This window comes from Triturus cristatus, chromosome 3_2 (genome assembly GCF_964204655.1).
Source record: "Triturus cristatus chromosome 3_2, aTriCri1.1, whole genome shotgun sequence".
Lineage (NCBI taxonomy): Eukaryota > Metazoa > Chordata > Amphibia > Caudata > Salamandridae > Triturus > Triturus cristatus.
Window position 1 is genome coordinate 837280975 of NC_140584.1, and position 11336 is coordinate 837292310.

Consider the following 11336-nt stretch of genomic DNA (forward strand, 5'->3'; position numbering starts at 1 on the left):
AGTTCGTGCTATAGAAAACTAATAATAAAAAAAAAAGCACTGCACATTTATTCACTGTTTTCTTTTGAAATATTTTCCTTCGGGGACGTTGGTATAGTACAACACTTTTTTCCCTCTATTTTTCATTCCTTTCGTACCCACCTTGTGAAACTTGAGTCTGCAGTGTTTCAAGTGGGGGGAAGTCTCAAAAGGCCTGAGATTTCATGCTGCCCTCTGAGATCGGAATAAGAACATATTCCTGAGACTCAAGGAAACACCTGGGAGTTAGGGTGGCATGTGTTGCAGTTAAGTAAGGTAAGTTTTTCTTGCCTAATACGGTGTTATGAGGCACTCAAAGTGATTATAAAAAAATAAGGTAGAACATTAATCAAGAATTTCGAGAAGTGTGCTTAGAGGTCAGTCATCGCTTTGATTTAATCACCCAGTGACAGACCCGTGAACACAAAATGTCCCCCCTCCCCCCCCCCTTTTGCTGCCTAATATTATGCAGATGCAAAAAGAACAATTGAGGGACGGAATGTCAAACATCACCCCCAGTACACAGATCTGGGCCTAAATCCATCATTTCTTTTGGTCACCACGCCATTCCAGTTAGTTCCCAGCCAGATTCTACTCAGTCTTGACCCTGCGCCCCATGGGGCCAGCCTCCCAGGCCAGGTCCTCTCTGGACACAAGCATCCTGGAACCGGTTTTGGAGTATTACCCCTAATCAGCCAGACCATTTTGACTCCAGTTGCATGGGGAGCACGGGACCCACGTCTGGGCATACCCGTCTCACTCGGGGTGAAAGATGCAAAAAGAACAACCGATGGATAGAATGATGAACAATGTCAAACATTCATCCCCAGCACAGAGATCTGGGCCTAAACCCATCATTTATTTTGCTCACTATGGCATTCCAGTTAGTTCCCCGCCATATGCAAATCAGTCTTCACCCTGCTCCCTAAAAGGGCAGTCCAGCCCAAACTGCCAGGCCAGGTCCTCCCTGGACTGGAAACAAGCATCCTGGGACTGGTTTCAGGGTATCACCCCTCATCAGCTAGGCTAGCTTGACTCCAGTGGCATGGAGAACCACATCTGGGCAGGGGCAAGACTGATTTGCATATGGCTGGATCTAAACTGGGATGGCATGGTGAGCAAAAGAACAATGGATTTAACCCAGATCTCTTGACTCGGGGAGAGAGATCGATTTGTTCCACATTCCGTCCATCATGTGTGTTATAATATGCAGAAGCAACAGTGAAGGCGCCATTTTTTTTCCCACCCGGGGCTCTAACCCAGCAAGTTTCAGCTCTGGACAGATTACCCCAGGCCAGCCCCTTGAGCCCTGATAGTCCTTCAGAAGCCAGGTTGGGTGTGCGTTTCAATGCCATATGCTCAGCTATTATTGTAGGTGGCGTGTCATCTAGTCCTAGTAGTGACATGCTCTGCGCCTCCCGTTCTGACACTATCCATGAGCGAATTCCTTGAACTAGTTTAGCTCCAAATAAACTATATTTTTGCGAACATGGGTTAATAACCTGTGGCCAGGGGTGCCTAGTGCCAGTCCTAGAAGCCACCTTCTCCAGGGGTGCCTAGTGCCAGTCCTAGAAGCCACCTTGTCCAAGTAGTGGCACGGTCTCCCAGTAGTGGCACGGTCTGTGCCAACCATCATAAAGGTAACAGACTATCTCTGCCAATCCCTTGAACCAATTTAGTCATAAATGGCCAGGTTTTGTGAGCCTGGCCAATGCCCTGTGCCCGGCCATTCCCAGTGGTGAGAGGCTGTGTATGCCTGTGCCAGTCCCAGAGCCCCCAAGTGCCAGTGGTGAGAGGCTCGGTGCCAGCCCAGTCCTCTCAACGAGCAGCTTTGTATTCCGCCCCATCTCTCGCATCAGCATCTCGACTCTCGAGAGGCGCAGCACATGAAAAGCCCCGAGAAAGGCACAGGGCCTGTTCCCAGCAGGGAGGCGATGGCTCCGAAATGAGCTCCCGAAATGAGCAAGCATAAGCAGTGCAGAAATAGGCACGGCGGTGTCGAGCAACTAACCCAGCCTGCCAAGCGGAAACCTAACGGGAGCGTCGCGGCGCCACAGGGGAGGGCCTCACGCAGGGAGCGCGCAGCCAATGAGAAGATTATTTTTATTATCGCGTCGCAGACAAGAGCGGTAGTGAATGAGCCAACCTGCAAAAGACGAGTGTCGGCGGTCCGCCCTGGGCCCGGCTCCACGGAGACTTTCATATTAAAAGGATAGCTCCTGCGTCACGCGGCAACGGCGGCATGCTTACGTTAGCAGTAGCTGACGTAAGCTGCCTCTACCTTTTCGCTGTACAAGGAGTGGCCCAGAATTTACAAATCGTTCTTACTCTGCCGGATTCATGCAAATATTAGTAAACTACACCCTTATGTAGGCGCAGATTTACAAATATCTGACCCCGATAACCCTTTCCATAAGTAGTTTAGGGAAAAAACGTGCACAAGTAGTCTTTTTTCACGAACTCTTTTGGAGGTGGTCCGATGTATTTGGAAAGGCCTTTCCATAAGGGTGACTGCACATAAGGAGTTTTCACCCCAGAACTGGGGGAAACGTGCAGGATTACCGCATGATCACCTGTTATCACCCGCAAAAAAACTTGAACCGTGCGTTACCACTATGTACCAGGTGCGTTATTACCTTCTCAGGACCTGATCCACTGGGGATGAAAGCTAAAATGTCACCAGAACTTCAGGACTCTGAGCGTGTGTCTGCTGGAGCACCATATTGGTAATTCCTCTGCAGACGGAGTGGTTGGCAGGGCCAGACTGGCCGTAGCGGGCACCGGACAATCCCCCGGTGCGTCGCACGGGTGGGGGCCGGTTTTGGGCCCCTGAGGGGCCGTTTTTGTTACAGGGCCGTTTTGCAAAATCAGCCGTGTAACAAAATCGGCCGAAAACCGGCCCTGGCAAAGAGCACAGTGGCATCCACTCCCACCCCCCCCCCCCCCCAACACCACCACGGGAGGGAGGGTTGGGGGGGCGGGGGCGGCCGAGCACGTTGCCAGGGCCGGGTGTGGTTCCCAGTCCGGCCCTGGTGGTTGGTAGTCACCGCTCCATGCCTCAGAGCAGCAATGTGCGCATGCTAACTCATGGCTGGAACCGGCTCACACCGCGGTTCTGCACCAGTCCGCAGAACGGATTCATAATGTGGCGCCAGGTACCTGCATTCTGCCCCATAATCCTTCAGGCGGATTAGGTAGTAAAGTGCATTGCCATACAACATGAAATCTGACCCTTCATCAGGAGAGTTCATGATAACTCGTAGCTATCCGGCATTGGCAACATATATTCCAGAGCTCTTCCTGGATTTCAGTAATGATACACATGTGTGTATCTTAGTTTGTACAGGTACTTGTAAAGGGCCTATCACCGGGCCAATAACTCCTTTATAGCACAAATGTTTCTGGGTGGATAAAAATGAATGCCCTTCTATAAGGCTGTAAACAAGTTCAATTTTTATAGACATGTATGAAGAGGATTACAGGGATCTGGGCAATGAACATTAGCGGTAGTGCTTAATTTGTAAAAAATGAAGTGCCAGGGCTCTCATCAGGAGGCCACTGCAGCTCGCACAACACATTGCCCCTGCTATGCTGCCAATGATACTAACAACACTACTACTAACCATCACACTCCTACAAGTGTAACAATTCAGATTATTTCAGGCCTCCAAAGCTAGAAGAATGGTCTGGGTGGCAGGTAATAGTCATTTTTAATGTATATTGAATGAATAATTACCTGTTGTTGTGGTTATCTTTAAATTAGCCAGACAGCGTCACATTGTGGCAGACTGTCACAAGCACCGGTGGTGAAAATTAAGTGCCAGTGCCAAAAACCACTGGCTCAAATTAGGCACTGGTTAGCTGTGAAAAGCCTTTCGATAAAAAGTAGAAGTTGTAGTAGCTATATAGCAGTGGTGTTTAAGCATATTCCTCCAGTATATGCTTTACTTGTCTTCACATGCTGTACTGAATGGCTTCAGGTGTTGCTTCAACCCTATATTCATTAATTCTGTTGGAATGGTATGAGAAGACATGTTCAGAGTGACTCCCAGCAACCAATGGGCTTCCTCTGAGAAGCTGGAAAGATACTACAGTCCTTGATAAAACACCATGATAGTGTGTCAAACCATGTAGCCAGAAGATTTATTGAAAAAGTGTCAGGACCGGGCTTTAAACTAGGCTGTTCGTAACCAAAAACTACCACAACTGGAGTACCAACATTGCATTTCTCTGCTTTTTATTTTCAAGTAAAGCCATCAGATTTTGGGCCGGATATAGTGTTTGACAGGTAGCTGGATGTGTAACATTGTAAATGACTTCGTACAGTGGCTCTTAACCTGTGGTCCTTACACCACTGAGGTCTGCAAAGCCTACTGAGGGGGTCCGCGACTGCTTAAAAAATTTAATAATAATAACAAATTAATAAAGATTATAGAAATAATTAAGCAAAATGTGAAATTGAAGTTTTTAAACATGCTGTAAATTTGAAATTAGAGGCTATAAAATTAAGTTAGTATCCTCAGATTGATTCTGGGGAGCAGTGTAAGTGCATCAAGCAAAATAGAGTATGGACGATGAGTAGCCTCAATGGATTTACAAAAGCTCCTACCATTCTCCTAAAAATTAAACATTTGATGTTTTTATATTTGTTTGTGAATTAAATAAAATATTTCATCATATATGTATTTGATGGATGCTTGTTTCTGTATTTTGTGTGTGTTGTTTTGCGGATCAAATAATCACAAATGCTTAGTCTAGGGTTTCCGACTTCCAGTAATGATTAAGTGGGGGGAGGGGAGTCCCCATATTCCAATAATGATTCAGTGGGGGTCCCCGGGATCCAGTAATGATTAAGTGGGGTCTACAGTAGTCAAAAGGTTCTGAACCTCTGCCTTCGAACAATTGGGAGTATTATCTGCTGCAAATTGTGCGTTGGCCCAACATTGGTTTAAATACTTGTGTATGAGCAGCTATGCTATATTGACTCTATTTCCTCTTCAGGGCATCATAACCATTCAAATGGTTGAAATGTTAATAGGTAAGGCAGTTGCACCATGGAGTCCAGGTGCCAATGGCCTACAATTAGTCTTATTAAGCATGAGCCAATATTTTGGGTCTCTACATTAAAACCACTATTGCTGGTTTTTGATGTGAGCCAGCACTATGCCCGGGCTGCAGAAAGGCAGCCCCTTTGTTCTATTGGAATCAGTATTAGCATCAGAGCTTTGGTGGACGCTGATACAAAGTTTTAGGTTGGAAGCATTACAGGCATGGACTAATGGCAAATGGTTGTAACCTATATGAAGGGGACAAGTCGATGAGCTTGGTCTGAAAAAAAGAGGGTGCACACATGTTCAGGACTACCCACCCTTCACAATGACAGCCCGAGACCACGTTTCCTGTTGTTTGGTTAGAGATATCATATCTTAGGCCATACTTATGTAGATAAGCATAACTTCAAAAGTGTGTAATAAACACACCACAGCACTCCTATTTATATGGATGTAACATCATTTTTGTCCCTAAATATATATATACCGCTAGACACAGTCACCTACCGCCCGATATCTCCCTGTACAACACAACATTCTGTGAACTCATGATTTGCCCTTCAACCCTGTCCCCCTTGCATCTCTGAACTGTATGAGTCCACTAAGAACCCTCCCCAGAGCATAAAGCGGACATTCACTTGCTCGAGAATCCTTGCTCTGTATTTTTAAAACATTTTTACAATTTATTTTTTGCAAATGTATAATGTACCACATCATGGCAAAGACATTTCACATAAAATGTTCCCCTTTCACAATACAGTACACATTAAGCTAAAGTGTTTCAAAATTAAGGAGCAACAGTGCATTGCAGATCAGAATAAAGGGACATTAGCGTTCACAGTGAAAAGTTATAGATCACAATTACCAGTTGTAGTCGGTAACCAGTACTTAATTTGAGCCGGTGGTTTCCAGTGCTCAGCACCAGCACTTAATTGTCAACATTACACTTATGACCTTCTGCCACATAGTGGTACTGCTCATCTAACTTAGAGAGGAACAATACAATGGTTGTTTATGAATACAAAATACATAAAAAATTACTACCTGCCTCCTCAGCCATTCCTTTAGCTTTAGGGACCTTCAATAATCTTAACTCTCGCAGTTCCAGGTAAGAGAGATGGTTAGTAGTTGTTTTGGTACAGCCATTGGCAGCTATGTCATGGGCAGAGGGTGGTGCAAACTGCAGGGGCCTCCTGGTCAGGGCCCTGGCACTTAGTATTCTACAAATTAAACACTGTCGGTAACCAGCATGTTGCCCCATGCTTGTGGACCAGCTCAACCTCAATAGGAAAGATTTTTTTTTTTGCGAAACATTTGGGGTGAGGGTAACCAGCACAGAGAATGCCCACCTAGTGTGGCAGTAGCATATCCAGCATAACTCACAATGATACTTTAACACATTCCCCCCAGAAGAGGGTGGAGTGGATAAGCTGGCACCCTGCGATTGTCAAACATTCATTTCTAGCCTTGTTCATGACATATCAGTCCGCGGTGTACGCACCTGACCATTACAGTCACCAAATGGCCAAGATTCTACAATCACATCCGAGGCCTGTGCTATGGCAGTGCGGCACAGACTCCTTTCTGCTCCCGTCTAAGGATCACACTCTCACAATAAGCTCAGCTTGGAAGTTTTCTCCACCACTTCCACAAGTCAGTGCCCCCTGAACGCTTCTAATTCATGGCTATCTAGCACCTGGCCAGCACCAACGCCAACCTCCACATCTACTCAACACTGAATTGGCTTAGTTCTAGTGAAATGACCCAGTAACCCTACCAACAGGATGAGGACAATATCCCGATCTGTGACGCCCTTAATGTATCTGGTGCACTGTAGCCCATAATACACCAAGCAAAGAACAGCTCCAGACCATGTGATACAAGTCTGAATCTTTGCTCACCCCAGAGCAACCTTACCTGGAGTACCCCCAACATCTTCTGGAGAATCAGTTTGGACACCTGGGCCATGTCTTGGTCCCCTGGTGCAGACCACGTCATCCAATCCCCAAAGGGCCAATGTCCCGTCGTGCCAAAGCACATGTATGAAAGGTAGGTGAGAGCTGCGACAGTGGCCGTGCCAACCACTGAAAAATTGCAGATTCATTAACACATGCTGCAAGCACCCTCTTTGAGGTGACAGTGGGGTTCTCTGTGTCTAAAATTCATATGAGATGGAAAGGCGACCAGAAGTGTCCCCACCGACCATGACCTCACCCGCCGTGGGCCAGCATTGTTCACCACTATCAGGACCCCCATCAGCTGCAAGAGATGTTGACAAGCAAATGAGAATACATTATTGACAAAAACGACGTTAATCCCCATCGAGGGGTGAAACCCATCAGAGAGGCAAAGCTTTGCCCTCTGATACAGCCATGGCGGATGCACCTTATCCTAGGCAACTCCAGGAGCTGACAGATATCTCTATTCAGGAACTTCACCAATTTGTCAAGTGCCAGAACAAACAAAGCTCCTCGCTGCGCCGGACTTGGAGCTATATGTGACCACGTAATCATTGCCTCTATGAAACTCTTTGCTAACCACATCACTTCTGCAACTCGTGAATCAAACAGGCCTCTGCACCCTTGTTCCACTAAATCATTGCCCCCCAAATGTAATATCTCCAGGACTAGGGGTGGACGCCCACTTGTTACCATTTTTTCCACCGCAGTCCTCGAATTCTTGACAGGCAGGCCTCCTTGACCACTCCACCTCATTATGGAACCTGCTTTGCTGGTGCTCTTAGTGCAGCTGCCTGTCGAAGACCCTCTGAGAGCCCTCTGTAGGTAATAGAAGCCCAACACTTCCCAAGTAACATATGGGAGGAAGAACAGCATGTGAGTTGTAGATCACGGGAAGACACACACATCGCTTATAGCACCCTGATCTTCACCTCCCAATGCCTGGCACTCTGTGGCATCCAAACCAGACCCAGCAGCAGATGTGGCTGCTCCTATGCAAATAGATTGAGAAATAAAATTGGCCAGATCGATCCCTGCCGCCTCAAGACGAATTTCAACACTTTTGTTTCCTGAATGCTGAACAGTTGAGTTCCATTAGCAGGAAGGAACAAAGCCTTCGCCTGCCCCTGCAGGCAAACAGCAATGGTCTCTTCCACTTGCTGGACAAGATTGATCCAGGCGGTCTGTTGAGGATAATAATCTCCTCCCAACCACGTGTTTTTCCTTTAGAAAAGCAGGCTCACTGCCAGTGGCCCACCAGGCCTGCTGACTCCCCGTAAAACAGAGACCTGTATGGATGTCCTTTTGGATATCGCAACAACCTCCCCACCCTGAAAGCCAAACAGAGGGCTGCCCTGAAAAGCAGGTCTTCAAACTCAGACTGGCACACCCCTGGCAGTCTAGCCACAATAGTGCTCAGCCTAACCACATCAATTGGTTGCCTAGCAGCTTCTCTAACTCCCTCGAGCCTTTGCCAACCCCTAAATGCCTTATTGAAAAGAAAAGAGCTAGTGTAGTCGCTATGGCCCCCCCAGTTCAGCAAAGAAAGACAATGCCACCAGATGTTGCCTCGCATAAGCTGCAGATTGGTCCTCATGCCTCAATAGAGTGAGGAATGCAACCCATTATTGTCTCAGAAAAGAGTGCCCCTTGACCCACAAAAGACAGATAGTACTGAAATGACCCCCTCATGGCCTAATTGGACTTGGGCGCAATGCTAGCTGTCGAGCTCTGGTAGAACAGGGCACCAAAGTTTCATAGATGATCTTGGAATGACGTAGGTAGTTCTGTAGCCTCTGGTTGGAAGTGCTTGAATTCCTGCAGCAGGAAGTGAGGTAGAGAGTCAGCAGCATTATTCAGCACTCTAGACTTGAATGTGATATTATTCTTTAGGCATAGTAAAATAATGTCTTTCAGCAACCTAAGCACCATTTTACAACTAGCCTGCTGTTGGGTTGTGGAGCTCATCACAGCCATGTTGTCTGATCAGAATATTGCTAACTGATCACAAAACTGGGCAGGCCACACTGTCAAAGCTATCAAGATGGGAAACAACTCCAGAAAGGCTATGTTGTTCACCAAGCTAGATTCAAATCAATCAGCAGGCCATTGCTGCACACACAACTCTTTGACCAAAATCGTGCGAATCCAACCCTTCCAGCCACATCTATAAACAAGCCAGTTCCTGGTTAGACCTTTTGGGGGATGGCCATACTACAGATCCATTGAGATGCTGTAAAAAGGCATCCCAAATTCACAGAACCAGCCTAGCCTCGACGACCGGCTTATTCGGTGATGCTTTTGCTTAAGGCTAGACATCGTTTGCAGAATGGATCTAGAAATGTGTGTCCCATGGCAGTGATGCAGAGTGCAAATTCAGCTTCCCTACCAGGACCTGAAGTTGATGGAGTGTCACCTTCCTAGTGGCCAAACATTCCCGTTTGGATTTTTTAACAACTCTCCCTGAGGAAGCATGCATACCCCTGCAATAGAATCCAATTATGGAATATTTGTGACGGGTCCGCATGTCTTGCCGGGTTCTAAAGAAACCCAAAACTGGCCACTGTCTCAAACTCCTCTAAGGCTTTCTTTAACTGAGGATGCTGGAAAGGGGAAGGCAAAACCAAGAAATCATCAAGATAGTGCAAAACCCAGGGGGAACCTGACATTTTCTTAAATAGCAACTCCAGGAAAGAGCAGAACTTTTCAAAGTAGAATGAACCCTCACGTTGAAAACCTAGTGGGTGGATTTCTTCTGAGGGGACTAGCAACAACCTGAAAGCAGACTCAGTGTCATCTTTGGCCAACAATGTCTTAGAGCCCAAAACTTGCTGGATAGCCTGATCCAGGGAAGCAAACTTCGAGTATAAGGCATGATCAATTGCTTCATTTACGGATTTTCCCTGTGGAGCAGATAAGTTGTGAATGAGGTGAAATTCTCCTGGCATCTTCATTGTTACCACTGTCAGTGGTGAACAAAGAAAATCATCCAATGGCCTTGTGCGCAACGGGCCAGCCACCTGGCCCAGCTTCCTTTCGTTGAAAAGTTGTTTGGCTGGCTACCTTCTTGTTTGTTTGCAGGGACTGTTGAATCTTGCCAAATCGTACCCCCACTGTAGCCTGCGCTGGAATCCTAAACCCGCATCTAAAACCATCACGAAGCACTAGTGCTGCATGTGTGTTGCAATAGCTGTTCAACCAAGGGGTCAGAGCCGGTAAATTCATTGGGGACAGATTTTTTGAGGGGGAAATGCTCATCGGTGCTTCTTTTTTTGAAACATTTGAATTTGAGGGTGAGAGGACATACCCCAAAAGAGCAGTTGTATTCAAACTTGCAGGTCCTTGGAGGCCTGTTGCATGTCTTTTTAGTGCATGCCCAGCATGCCTGCCTTTTCTACCCCCCCTTGTATCCCCTGCTCTGGGTAAAAGGCCTGGTTGTGGTTGACCACATACAGTATCACCACACATTTACAACAGTCTGGGCCTGGAATGTTGCTTTCTTCCTCCTGATGGCTCTATCGTACTCTTTCCAGAAATTGCCCGCAAATTCATCATGCACACAAACGTACTTGTTTTGATAACAGGGTAGCTGCATTCCCAGCTCAGGAAATTAATCCACCAACACGGTCTAGAAAATTGTGAACCCCTTCACCCAATCCCCTAGCCCAGCCCCTAGAGCGTGAGCACTCCTTACAGCAATTGGTCTCCTCCCTTTTTTTTTGTTACATTTTTTGTATTGAAGAGTGAAAAAAAATAACAATAGTAATACACATTAAATATAGAATAATAACAATTGAATTCACATAGTAGTAGAATTACTAAGGCTATGAAAATAGTAACACAAGTTCATGCATAAAAAATTAGATATATAATTTTATATAAAAAAGCAGAGAGAAAGAGGGAAAAGAAAAAGAAGGGAAAGAAATGAAAAGAAAAAGAGCGGAGAAAAAAGGGGAGGAGAGGGTACAGAAAGACAACAGGAAAGGAGAAAACATAATAACTAAGGTACAGTGCAGAGGAGAGATATGTAGTAAAGGGTAGCCAATATAAATCAGAATTAATCTTATGATGTACCAATAATGAAGAAACATTGGCTATTCTATGTCCACCGCAAACAAAATGCCACCATATTGATATAGATAAATTCAAAGTATCTTTCCAACAGAAAAGTATAACCTTAAAAGCAAGTGCAATAAAAAGATCAAATAACATAGGTTTAGGTGAAAAATTATCAAAGTCTGGTGACATAGTCCCAAAGAAAACATTCTGAATTTATAGTTGAATATTACATTGAAAGATTTTTTAAATT